Here is a 12,131-nt window from a genome sequence, read left to right on the forward strand (position 1 = left end):
TAAATTGACTAGAGGGTCTCTTGAAAGTCCCTTTAAGTTCATATTGATTGCCGTAAAGAATAAATCCAAAAGACCAGTATCAATGCTTTGAAAAGAAAACACGACACGCAGTGCCGGATTAAGACCTTTGGCGGCCTCTAGGCATTAGGCTATCGAGGGCCCCTTTAATACAAGTAGAGGATTCAAGGATGGAGTAAGAGGGTAGCTAACGAAACCAACTTTATCTAGAGTGGACACAATGACCATTTTGAAACAATACAGGGTGTTAACTAAAAAACGATACAGAGCCAATTACTCAAAATGTGTTTTATGTAAGAATTTGAAATTTGCAGGTTAGATAGAGGGTGCAGGGGGACAAATGACAATGAAAATTTCAATGAGCTTGAACCAGGTCTTCAAGGGCATTAAAATTTTATCTCGAGAACCATTAGGATTAGAAGAATGGTTCCAATTAGAAATGTGTTTTACGTTTAATTTTAAGTCTAAACAGCTTTGACCCGATCTAATTTGACCAATGGGAAGCCGAGAAATGTTAGACCAAACACCATAAGGTCGTGTGTGGTATTCTAATCAAGACACGACATTTAAAGGCCTATAAATCGAAAACTACCAGATCTAATGGGTCAAAATTGTCGTGACACTCTAAACCGAGTGGGGGAGTTTGAAATTTGTAACTTATGATGACCTTGAAACATTAGTTCAAGGTCATTCAAAATTTATCTCGAGAACCATTAGGATTAGGAGAATGGTTCCAATTAGAAAAATTTAATAGTAAAGAACCACAAAACTAAGTAGGCAACGTTTATTAGTTGCTTATTTATTTCAATTACTTGTTTCGTTTCTTTTGTGTTTAAAACATTTAAACTCAAAAAAGTTAAAAATACTTGGTACGTCTTAAAACAATTAATTAACGTTTATTTTCGAGTTTTATTGGTTTATTTACCTCAGGTGAAAGGTAAGTTGACTTAAAAAACCTTGGCGGGAATTTTTCTAATTGGAACCATTCTCCTAATACTAATGGTTCTCGAGATAAATTTTGAATGACCTTGAACTAATGTTTCAAGGTCATCATAAGTTACAAATTTCGAACTCCTCCACTCGGTTTAGAGTGTCACGACAATTTTGATCCATTAGATCTGGTAGTTTTCGATTTATAAGCCGTTAAATGTCGTGTCTTGATTAGAATACCACACACGACCTTATGGTGTTTGGTCAAACATTTATCGGCTTCCCATTGGTCAAATTAGATCGGATCAAAGCTGTTTAGACTTAAAATTAAACGTAGAACACATTTCTAATTGGAACCATTCTTCTAATCCTAATGGTTCTCGAGATAAAATTTGAATGACCTTGAAGACCTGGTTCAAGGTCATTGAAATTTTCATTGACATTTGTCCCCCTGCACCCTCTATGTAACCTGCAAATTTCAAATTCTTACATAAAACACATTTTGAGTAATTGGCTCTGTATCGTTTTTAGTTAACACCCTGTATATTAGACTAATCATGGAAAAAAACTTTTTTATTTTTTTCGGAAAAATACAGAAAATTTTCCGGAAAAAAGGCCTCGGTCATTTTCCGGAAAATTTTCCGACTTACAACACTATAAAAAAGCCATACGTTTCGGGGGGGGGGTGGGCTTGCCCCTTGGTCCACCCACCTGGCTATGCCACTGCATGCTCCTCTCTATTTGAACCCAAAAACCAACCCTTTTCTATTTGACTAGGCTAAAACCGAACTTTTCGCCCTACCCCTCTATAAGACGAAGCACTTAATTACATACGTTCCTGATTTCCATGCGTGACAATTCACATCGTAACTAAAACAAACAAACAAAAAAATTACATAGCACCCACTTAAAGGAAGAAACAACTGGACCATGATTATCCAAATTATAGTTCGACTATTCAAATTTGTTTAATGTTGGGAAAATGTTGTCAATTCAAATCCTAACGACGTTTATATGTTGGGGCCAAACAAAATGAACAGGGGTGGGGCAACCCCCTCTCTGCTGAGCGGCCTGACACGGAGTCACAGAGTGGACAAGAGATTGGTTATGCAAGGTTACAAGGTAGTCGTTTTGGTACGGTTTTACCTCTATAGATCACCGTAAAACGAATTAGAGGCTACGCGGTACCCTATTTCGACTTACTCGAATTCGTTTTTCAGTGTTTTTCGAAAGAGTATTTCATATCTCATTTACACTATAAATATTAACATAAGTGTATCATTCTCTCTAAGTAGACAAAACCTATGACTAGAGTCTTTGTCGGGGTCGGTCTGGCAGCCCTCTATAACCGCCCTATACTGTGTATCACCTCAACTTCACTCTGAATTTATACTGCCGAATGTAACGTTTCTTACATCTCATATGGTACTCTTCACGTCTGAAACGTGTCTCGAGGGCCCGAGAGAGAGAAATTTTGGGGGTTGGCCCATCGAATTTCTCCCCCCAAAAAACCTGTACCATATTTGTTCAAGGTCAGTTTTAGATCCAAGGGTTGAGTTTTGTTCAATAAACGCCCCTTTAGTTGCCGTCTCGACCACTCGGTGGCGCCTCCGCCGAAATGTTTTCAAATTTTTTCTCTTTGGAGTTCGCTCTCTATACAAGTTCTGACGTCACGAAACCCAGACTAAGATACCCGACCGAGTCCCGGAATTTGTATACTTAGAGGGAATGATCCACTTATGATATTAAAAATAGAATCAATATAGTTTCAAAGTTATTGATGGTTTCTTTTGAAAAAGCATGGCGTAAAACTGTTATTAAATTTAAATATGCTTAATGTTTTTTTTTTCAAATAATTGTTTTTTTGAACTAGCGTATTGACGTGGGAGTTTTCGGGGTCCCCTGACCCTCGGGGGCCCCTAGGCACGTGCCTAGTGTGCCTAGTTCTTAATCCGGCACTGACGACACGACCGATGAGACTGTTCGACATGTAGAACGCGAGCGAATCAACCTACCAAATGATATAAGAAATATTCAACATACAAATTTTCCCGTTTATATGAACTTAAATGTAATATAAAATCGTCTTGAAAAATCGTTTATTGCTTTATAACATTCAAAAATAATATTTTTAATGCGCCATGTAGATAATCGAACATCTGCTCGTCTAGCTAAAGTTTGAGTTGTCAACGCGCGTATTAGAAAGCAAAATGAGATTTTAGAAAGTAGGTTGTAATTCGGAACGATATTAATACTTTTCGCGAATTTGGTCATCAGTGAATTATAAATATAACTTTAAATAAGTTTCAAGGTTTATTTAAAAGCTAGTTTCATAACTTTTCATCCATTGGTTCGTTCAGAATGTATCTTTAAAGTAGACGAAAATTTTAGGGCGCTGAATCTTGCCCAGTCTTAAGCCTCGGTTTAATCTACTGCGTATTATGAAACGGAAAAACCTGATTATTTATTTATTTATTTATATAATTGGTCAATAAGCATCAGGTGGGCTTTTGTTTGAGCCAAAGATAATTTAAACTTCGTACCCTAGATTCGAAATCACTCTCTCGCGCGTTGCCGATAGCATTTACCCACTTCCCGCCGGAACTCAGAAAAAATTCGCTGCAATGGTGGCGCACTACTGCCATCTAGGGATAGAAACTAATTTTTTTTTGGAAGTTGCGGTGCGTAATTTGACGCGTTTTGCGTTCAACTCGAAGTTTTAAAACATGATGGACCACAATTATAGCACTAAAAAAGTTTCAAATCGAAAGAAAAAACCTAGACTTACTAAAGGTGAGTAATATAATCTTACAAGCGATTCAAGCATAATTTGACTAAACTTAATAGTTCATTCAATTTCATTTACCATTTTAATAGGGTTCGTGTTTAACATCGACATTCTTAAGGAATATTTGCCTGAAATTTTAGAAATTCTTCAAGATTGGCATCATTACCGAAAGAAGATATTCAAGCACCAGAATTACCATTTGTTAAAGTAAGTTTTTATTGGAAATATATGATTTACAATTAAGCGTGTTTCTATAAATACTCTTTTAAATAAAACAAATCTAGGCCTAAATATGGCGCCTTACCGCAACCGATGGAGCCGATTTTTCTGAGGTCACGTGCCGGAAGAGGGTAAACGCTTCGTAACAAAACCGTGAATGGGAAAGCTCTCAGTATTCGAATCTAGGGTACGAAGTTTAAATTATCTTTGTTTGAGCATCGCTACAGAAAGACGCAAAACGAAAAAAATTAAAAAAAAAAATTAAATAAAGGGAGAAACGAAAACAAATGAGTAAATTTGGAAATATTGGTTAAAAATCAAGTAACGCGAGAGGTATCTTTAAAATGAAAAAAGGCAGAGACATGGTGGCGAAACGTGTGGCGATTGGGGATAGAAACAATCTCTTGGGGAAGGGAATTCCAATCATTAATCACACTACAGGAAAAATGATTTAGACGCTGAGCGGTACGAACTCGGGGCTTGGAGAGTTTGAGTGAGTGACCCCGAGTTTGGGAGGAACTAAGAGAGAAGAAATCGTCAAAATTTAGATTTAAGTTATTATAAAAAAAATCGTGAAGCAAACAGAGATCATTAACACGGTGTCGAAGATGTACCGGGTCGATGCGAAGGTACTGCAAGCGAGTGGCGGCAGGGAGAGACGAAATTTTGTGGGGAAGCTTAGCGAAGGCATTTTGAGCTTTTTGGAGAGCAAGGATATCCGATTGGAGACGAGGGCGCCAGATTGGGGAACAGAAATCCAAGTGGGGGAGAATTAGGGAATTATATAGGGTACGAATTAGCCTAGGAGAGCGGAAGAAAATATTGCGACGGACAACACCAGTAATAGAGCGAATTTTCTTAGAAATTTTATTAGTGTGACTCGAGAATTTCAGAGAAGGATCCATTACTACTACCTTGGATCATGGACTAATTAATGTATACACAGGGACGGTCCGCATAGGAAATTTAGCGGCTAGCGATTACTAAATGTGCCCTCGAGCGGCGATTGTGCGAACTAACGACAAACTGAGTCAAGGGGGATGGAAACGGGAGGAAAGGTTTAAGGGTACAAAAAAAAGCAGTCGCCTTGCCGGCGATGTTGTAAGCTCCACGTGCGTTTGGTAAATGAATTCATTTATATTAACAATTAAATTGATTGATATTAATTTTTCGGCCCATACATTCGAGACGTTATTCTCAATTTCTCCAGACAAAAAGAAAATTAAAAAAGTGGATTTAAGTGATTCCGATAATGGTAAATCAAAGATTTTTTGGACAAGGCTTAGAAAAAGATGAACAGGAAAGGTATAAAGAAATCTTTCGTGTTTACACCTTTTTCGTTTTAATTACGCGCATGCGCTTACGGCCCAATGTTTCTTAGAAGCAGACGACGCCATCTCTCCGTATGTTAACCATGGATAACGAATGTTCAGTGAAACTTATAATAAAACGTTGAAAGTGTTATAACAAATTTAGGAATTAAATTTAAATGAAAAAAAGTGATTATATTACTGAATTTAAGAAAAAAAGAGCGAACACGAGAAAATATTACATGTAAGTGGTAACAGGTACGGTTTGCCGGACTTAGATCATGATGAAAATCTAGGCCTTGACGAAAACGTGGATGTTGCTCGGCCTTCTATTTCTACAGAAGTTGGAAAGCAGTAGCACATTAAACTATTTAGTATTTTGTTAAAATTTGAGGAAGCTCTACAATTTTTGTGTGGTGAGTTGATAGTGATATCGATTAATTTATTCCTGCTTTAATTCGTGACTAATTTTTCATTCTAAATAAATAAATTAATGGGCAGTTTCTTTACATCAAATCAAGATGTTACCCATCTATGAGATCTGTCAGTTACCTTGTGGTTATAGTACTTGACCCAGAGGCGTACTGTGGGTAAATGGTGCCCGGTTCTAGACAAAACAAATTATAATTAGCTTTGATATTCTAAAGATAGGAGTGTTTTTGGCGCACGGTTCAAAATGTACTCCTGAACCCAGGCTGGTACGCCTCGGACTTGTCAATTTTTATAGAACTATTTGTGGTGGGGCTTGCGATTTGGTTATTGGGTATAATTGTGTCTTATATTTTCTGTAACTTATTAGCAAGTTCTAAATTTTTTCTAATGGTTTATATATTTTTTGTATATTATAACATCAGAGTCATTGATTTTGTGAAATGGAAATGTAAAATATATTCTATTTTTCTATGGTATATTGTTGACCTGCGTGTTAATATTAAACAACTCCTGTTGTAAGTTAGAAACCAACAAATCTAGAAATTTAAAAAACATTTTTAAAGAAAATTAGTTAATTACTTCGTAATATTTAAAAATGTTTAACTACATTGGTACTAATTTTAAATTTTAATTACTGATATAATTTTTGGAATGATTCTGACTAATATAAGGATCAGATTGGGCTCAACTGCAAATTGTAGACTCGGAATAAATTTAAGACTCTAATTAGACTTTCAGTCTCATTATGACGGTGATAAATTGATCCACAATAGAGTAGTATCGCTCTGTAGCTTTGGGCTATGGCCGCCATTTTGAGGGCAATTTTTTATCTATTGGAAAAAGCATGGGTGATGTTTTCTCTTTCAGTGCTCTAATGCTCTCTCGTAAAGTTCGGTTCTCAAATTCAGGTTGAATCATCTGTAGTCTGTCTGGGTTCCTTTATAACAAAACTTTAATCGAAAAGCCTCGGGTAATAGGTTAACTTCCGTAGGCACATTTCCATTCATTTCTGGATAAAATTTTCATGCAAATTATCTATTGGTGATATGGTTGTCTTTTTAATACTATCTTGTGGTGGTGTACAGTGGGACGAGTTTTCAACTTCTTTAGAATAGTTTTCCATATTATCTTCTATGGTTATATCTCTACAAGTGACATGTAATTATTATGAAAATTTAGTGATATACCAAGTCTTTGCTGCTGAACCAATTCATTCATAAAAACTTTATACTCTTCCTAGAAAGAAGGCATAATCGAATTATCTCTAGAAATTTAAGTTACTAAAAACTTAAAAAGGCTTAAGTTAAGGAACCAATTTCATTTAATATTTCGTAACTATCCAATTTCATATTTATTTATTCTTATCTAGCTGACTTTCTTCCCCACTAATTCACGTTTTGATTGGAGTATTATTATACTAGATGGTAAATTTAGCGTTGGAATCCAGTCCTGGGGCTCCGAAAATGTCTGCTACAAACCCTCAAACTCGGCGTTGGGCTTCAATTTTTTCTGTGTTTTTTTCTTGCCTAAAGGCGAGTTATCTTCTTTGGAAAGCGATTAAATATAATTAATTGAGCTCCATAAATACTTTTACAACCAAAGATACTGCATCAAACCATATTTAATTTAATAACTTGTGTTTCGAAGTTACCCCTGAATTTTTCCCATACAAAATAGCTGGCGCGATTTCAAATATGGAGTCTAAAAGAAACAAGAATATGTTTGGCGCATGCTCACGTCCCTTCCCCTTTTCCGCCCCATTTTCTGGCCAAAAAGGAGTATACTTCGAATCACTTTTACACGAAGGGTAAACACACAGCTTTTTCCTCATAATTAATTTGTAAAACTACTTAAATAAATTAAAGCTCTTAAATCATACACCTTATTCAAATGAACGAAAACAACCGTTTGTTTTTCAAATCATAAGCAGACGCCAACATCGATAGACTCCAAGACTTGCAGATAGAGGGCAGCATCGTTTTTCCGTTTGATGACGTTTTGACTCGGCTAACTTTGCTTAAGGGGGGAGGAAAAGAGGGAACAGCATTAACAAGACTTAGTCGCCGATTTTATGAGAAAGTGGCGTTTAGCGGACCGTCCCTGTGTATACATTAATTAGTCCATGCTTGGATTAATAATATGTTACCACGGCCAACTTTGATTTCTCGCGCATCTCTCGCGCTACAGCGGCCATCTCATTCGTTGACGTTTCTGTGTTAACCTATGAGCAAAAGATGTGTATGACGTCAGCACCTCTAGCGGATTATTATTTTTAGTATAGTTTTTACATTGAAGACAATATAACCACCGAGCGTGGCGCTGACCTCCTACACATTATAGTACAGTTTATAGGGGGAAAATCCTTGCTCGCGGAATTTCGACGAATGTGTTGGGACCGACTGAATAACGTGGAAACTGAATAACGCGCATCCTGATTTACGTGGAAAAGTTAGTAAAACCTGAATAACGTGGAAACTGAATAGCGTGGAAACTGAATAACGTGGAAACTGAATAACGTGGAAACTGAATAACGTGGAAACTGAATAGCGTGGAAACTGAACAGCGTGGAAATGTTTCCCATGGTCGTAAGGGAACGGCTAACGGCGGCTGCGGGTGGACGGAAATGGCTGGCTGCGGCTGGACAGGAATGGCTGCACGGGAACGGTTGGCTGCGGCTGCCACTGGACAGGAATGGCTGGCGGCGGCTGCCTGCGGCTGCGGCTCGACGGGAATGGCTGGCGGCGCCTGGACGGAAATGGCTGGCTACGGCTGCGGATGGACAGGAATGGCTGGACGGGAACGGTTGGCTGCGTCCGAACTCGTTGTAGAAGCGGTTTATTAGACTCTGAGTCGTACTCGTTCTCCCTCCCAAACAATGGCCCTTAACGGGTCACGGTGTGCAATAATAGCTGGCTTTACGGGTGAGGCGAGGTCCGGCTCTTGTAAACCATAAGGGCGGTGGTGCACTGAGATAAGTAAGCCGTGATATCATGATCCTATCTCTACCTCCGACTAAGATTGGTAGGGGCTGGAAACTGAGCTACGGCTCAGGCTAGCGGAGAGGATCTGGTCAAACCGGCCGCCTCGGAAGTTTGGGTAACCTGCTGAGGGGTGGCGGGTCTCCGTATGAGGAGCTGTTGCCCGGTTTCCTGGTCTTTTGGGTCACACCCGGAACTCTGGTGCCAGCTGTGCCAAGTTATGTGTACCGCTGTGTGCCAGTCGTTCCCCTTTAGGAGCCCTTGATGAAGGGTATGGCTCTCTATCTATGTAGGTAGGGTGTCGGCTGGAGTTGCTATAGCATCCACTCTCTATCCCACAGCTGTAAGCGAAGTGTAAACTGGTCAAGCCATTGCTGCGACTTTGGTCCGTTGAATGGCTTGCGTCGAAAGTGAGACCATCAGTAGTAGGGTACTACTACCCATGCTAGGGTTGTTACCTGTCCGGGCTAGTTGATGCTGGCGTAGGGCATTTTAATGAGACCCCTATCTCAAATCCAATCCAAACTACGAAGAAAATTCGTGTAGGCTCTATAAGCTTTGGCGCATGTCAATATGGTTTAATTTAAAAGTCAATCGGATCCAAAATTATAAGACTGCGTATTTTTTTAAACGTGTTTAAGGGGTTCGGATGAGAGGGGCTAGCGCTTCCAACGGTCAACTGATCTGCTCATTCAGGTTAAATTTCCCCGTTAACTGTTATCCGAACAGTTATCTGACTAATATTTTTAGCATTATATCCTATGGAAACCAAATTAAAAATTATAATTTTGATGAAGTTATTTTTTAGCACTTCATCCTAACCTTGTTTTAAAATCAGATAATCAGATATCGATCTGATTTTTTTCTTATCCTCAGATCAGATATCGCAACTGATATCTGGGAGTCGGTTGGAAGCACTAAGAGGGGCTGAAGAATCACCGCTAACTACGTTTAACCAGCGGGTAGAGAAAGCCCTTTTAAGTATATCCTAAAAATATGGTATTGATGTTTAATGGATGAAAATGTTTACGGTCGACTCCACCCACCTCTGCCAAGGCCGTGTGAGGGGAGGGTGGGATTAAAAGCATGCTGCTTTTTCTTTTTTTTTGCCACCGAAAAATAAAGCTAGAGAAAACGAGAGATAAAATTTTTAAGAAGAAAACTTAAATTTAAGAGTGGTAAAAGATGCGCTACATGTGATTTACTTTATAGTAAGAGGAAAAAGAACGATGAAGGATTAAAGTGCGATAATTGTTAGGACTGGATTTGTTTCACTTGTTTGAAACCATGTGAAGGAAACTGTGAATAATTCCCAAATGAAGTGTCAGAGTATTTCTTCGAAAACTGCGTAGCAGAAGAATAAATATTGAATTTAATAAAATATCACTATAAACACTTTTTAAAATTTTTCATATCTAATGATTTAGATTGTGTATTAAATTGATTCTATGATCTGTATAAATTATATTTAATTCTTAGGTTAAAGGTTAATTTTAACCACCGCCAGCAAACCCCGTCCGGCAGCAGCCTACACCAGCTGATGCCATCCAGCCGCCGCCAGCCATCACGCTATAACTTCCTATAAACCTTAAATAAACCTCTTATGTATAAACGTACACTGCAATAAAACCACTTAGAAAAGGTTTCTATTAACCTTAACTCATTCCTCAAATTCCGGATCAGATTTATAAAAAAAAATATTTGGGAGGGAGAACGAGTCCGACTCCGAGTCTAATAAACCGATTCTACAACGAGTTCGGACGCCGCCAGCCTTTCCCGTCCAGGCGCCGCCAGCCATTCCCGTCGAGCCGCAGCCGCAGTCAGCCGCCGCCAGCCATTCCTGTCCAGTGGCAGCCGCAGCCAACCGTTCCCGTGCAGCCATTCCTGTCCAGCCGCAGCCAGCCATTTCCGTCCACCCGCAGCCGCCGTTAGCCGTTCCCTTACGACCATGGGAAACATTTCCACGCTGTTCAGTTTCCACGATATTCAGTTTCCACGCTATTCAGTTTCCACGCTGTTCAGTTTCCACGTTATTCCTCAAATTCCTGATCACATTTATAAAAAAAAATATTTGGGAGGGAGAACGAGTCCGACTCCGAGTCTAATAAACCGATTCTACAACGAGTTCGGACGCAGCCAACCGTTCCCGTCCAGCCATTCCTGTCCATCCGCAGCCGTACCCAGCCATTTCCGTTCACCCGCAGCCGCCGTTAGCAGTTCCATTACGAACAGGGGAAACATTCCACGTTATTCAGTTTCCACGTTATTCAGTTTCCACGTTATTCCTCAAATTCCTGATCACATTTATAAAAAAAATATATTTGGGAGGGAGAACGAGTCCGACTCCGAGTCTAATAAACCGATTCTACAACGAGTTCGGACGCCGCCAGCCTTTCCCGTCCGGCCGCCGCCAGCCATTCCCGTCGATCCGCCGCCTCCGTCAACCGTTCCCGTCGATCCGCCGCCTCCGTCAACCGTTCCCGTCTGGCCGCCGCCAGCCATTCCCGTCGATCCCCAACCGCCGCCGTTCGGCCACCGCCAGCCATTCCCGTCAATCCGCCGCCTCCGTCAACCGTTCCCGTCGATCCGCCGCCTCCGTCAACCGTTCCCGTCTGGCCGCCGCCAGCCATTCCCGTCGATCCCCAACCGCCGCCGTTCGGCCACCGCCAGCCATTCCCGTCAATCCGCCGCCTCCGTCAACCGTTCCCGTCGGGCCGCCGTTAGCCGTTCCCTTACGACCATGGGAAACATTTCCACGCTGATCAGTTTCCACGATGATCAGTTTCCACGATATTCAGTTTCCACGCTATTCAGTTTCCACGCTGTTCAGTTTCCACGTTATTCCTCAAATTCCTGATGACATTTATAAAAAAAAATATTTGGGAGGGAGAACGAGTCCGACTCCGAGTCTAATAAACCGATTCTACAACGAGTTCGGACGCCGCCAGCCTTTCCCGTCCAGGCGCCGCCAGCCATTCCCGTCGAGCCGCAGCCGCAGTCAGCCGCCGCCAGCCATTCCTGTCCAGTGGCAGCCGCAGCCAACCGTTCCCGTGCAGCCATTCCTGTCCAGCCGCAGCCAGCCATTTCCGTCCACCCGCAGCCGCCGTTAGCCGTTCCCTTACGACCATGGGAAACATTTCCACGCTGTTCAGTTTCCACGATATTCAGTTTCCACGCTATTCAGTTTCCACGCTGTTCAGTTTCCACGTTATTCCTCAAATTCCTGATCACATTTATAAAAAAAAATATTTGGGAGGGAGAACGAGTCCGACTCCGAGTCTAATAAACCGATTCTACAACGAGTTCGGACGCAGCCAACCGTTCCCGTCCAGCCATTCCTGTCCATTCGCAGCCGTAGCCAGCCATTTCCGTTCACCCGCAGCCGCCGTTAGCAGTTCCATTACGAACAGGGGAAACATTCCACGTTATTCAGTTTCCACGTTATTCCTCAAATTC

The sequence above is a fragment of the Leiobunum rupestre genome, chromosome 7, assembly GCF_980474605.1.
Source record: "Leiobunum rupestre chromosome 7, qqLeiRupe1.1.hap1, whole genome shotgun sequence".
Taxonomy (NCBI): Eukaryota; Metazoa; Arthropoda; class Arachnida; order Opiliones; family Sclerosomatidae; genus Leiobunum; species Leiobunum rupestre.